We start from the raw sequence: 2,489 nt of genomic DNA, 5'->3' as shown, positions 1-2,489 counted from the left end.
TTTCCATTTAGTTAGCGTGCCGAACGTGTACAGCAGGTCCTTCTCTTTGAGAAGGTCATCTTCCTTGGCATCCTTCCTTAATGTTCCCCATGAGGAAATACAGACTAGCATGGCTTCTGTAGATCTCTCTAAACTCTCTCAAACAATGGAGGCAGATGACAGAGATTATGAGAAGAAATGGTATACCAGATGTCTGCAGTCTCACTGTAAATGTGAGTGCTAAACTTATAAATGCATGACATGTGAGAAGATCAGTCGGTACCAGCCAGTGCTTGTCATCTAATTTGACACCTGTGTCTAGATGGAAATCATCTCAGAACAGATTGTACGTTGTAATTGAAAAACAAAAGGCATTCCGTGTAAATATGTTGGGCCAAATTGCGCATCTTGGCACAACTGGGGTTCCGGCTACAACTCAAATGCGCATAGAAAGGATTATCTTTAACTTCTTTTTATTATTTATTTACTTATTTATTTTTATTTATTTTTTTACATTTTTTTATTTTTGAGAGACGGAGAGAGACAGAGCGTGAGCAGGGGAGGGGCAGAGAGAGAGGGAGACACAGAATCGGAAGCAGGCTCTAGGCTTCGAGCTGTCAGCACAGAGCCCGACGCGGGGCTCAAACCCTCGAAGCGTGAGATCATGACCTGAGCCGAAGTCAGACGGTTAACCAGCTGAGCCACCCAGGCGCCCCTGTTTAACTTCTTTTTAAAGGAAGCATAAATGGCAGATTCCTACATGGGGGATAGGACATATGGATCCTTTGGGGGCAATGTAAGTAGGCCGCAGTCCATGCTCATGGTTGAACTCCGTGACAGATTCTGTCGTTTTCCTGTTTCCTGACCTGGACAGAAATGGAAATTGAGCTGCTTTTGCCTCAACTGCTTCATTCTGGCTGGGCACAATTGATCAGGAAACACAGTGTCTTGTTGTATTCATTTATGCGGTTTAGGAGTAAATATGTTGAGAATGAGCATATTTTTTTTTTTATTTAAAAAAAATTTTTTTAATGTTTATTTTTTGAGAGAGAGAGAGAGAGAGTGTCAGCGGGGGAGGGGCAGAGAGAGAGGGAGACACAGAATCCGAAGCAGGCTCCAGGCTCTGAGCTGTCCACACAGAGCCCGACACGGGGCTCGAACCCACAAACTGTGAGATCATGACCTGAGCCAAAGTCGGACGCTTAACCGACTGAGCCACCCAGGCGCCCCAAGAATGAGCGTATTTTCACTATTAAAGCTTTCCCTTTTTCTGAGAGGAAAAGCCATTTGGAGAAGAAAGTTTCTGTACCTACACCGAACTTGTTTCCACCTTCTTTTCTTTTCCGCAACCCCCGGTGTAAGAGAATCTCAATCACAGCTTTAAGAAATACCCGCCGGGGCGCCTGGGTGGCGCAGTCGGTTAAGCGTCCGACTTCAGCCAGGTCACGATCTCGCAGTCCGTGAGTTCGAGCCCCGCGTCGGGCTCTGGGCTGATGGCTCAGAGCCTGGAGCCTGTTTCTGATTCTGCGTCTCCCTCTCTCTCTGCCCCTCCCCCGTTCATGCTCTGTCTCTCTCTGTCCCAAAAAAATAAATAAACGTTAAAAAAAAAAAATTAAAAAAAAAAATAAATGTGAGACATTTAAAAAAAAAAAAAAAAAAAAAGAAATACCCGCCCTGTCGTGCTGGTCCATGAGTTCTTGTGATGCCAAGTGGATTCTGCCTTCCCAGTGTAATATATTACTACCAAAATGAAAATACCATACAAAAGAGATATTGAGACTCTAAGGACAGTGTTAATTACTGTGCCCTCACTGTGTGCCAAACACCCCTTTAAGTGAACTGCAATCATTTTCCTGTTTGCCCCTCACAAAAACCCTTTGCATCCCCACGTCCTCACTGAAAGGACAGAAGCATGAGTGATTTGCCCACGTTCACACAAGTAGTCAGTGGCCGTGCCAGGGTTCAAATCCAGGTCTGTCTCAGAGTCGGTGGTCATCACCCCTTCAGGTACCACCTCACCTCCAGTGAGTTGAAAGTCAAGCTGAGAAAACTCTTCCTGGCAAAGAGGCGGGGGAAAGTTGGGTTCTTTCCAGCTCCAGAACGTTCTGACTTGTTGGTGTTTCCTGGGTGGCAAACCCTGGGCCTGTGATCTCCGTTGTGTATCCTGGAGAGTCGGCTCACTTCAGGGGGGCAGAGGCTGCGTTTCCAGGGTCAGGCCTAGCCTAGTGAGAACTCTCCATGTGTGGCCCATTCTGGGGGTTCCTGGGAGGCATAGAGGAGTGACCCAGGCCCGAGGCTGACTCCATTCGGCGTTCCTCGTCTCTTACAGGGGAGACCGGGGATAAGGTCCCAAGTGCACAGGCTTCCATCGTTTCAAACAGACCCTCCACGATCACACCTACAGACCCTAATAGAACCCGTGACCCTCAGTAAAGTTTTGGCGAAGGCCAGTGGGCCCCTTGAACCCATCACAACTGACACAGTGTTGTCATTTTCCTCTTGCAGGACGC

This window comes from Puma concolor, chromosome C2 (assembly GCF_028749965.1).
Source record: "Puma concolor isolate L17-30 chromosome C2, mPumCon1.1.hap2, whole genome shotgun sequence".
Lineage (NCBI taxonomy): Eukaryota > Metazoa > Chordata > Mammalia > Carnivora > Felidae > Puma > Puma concolor.
The sequence above is the reverse complement of the archived record's forward strand: the minus strand, read 5'-3'. Positions refer to the sequence as shown.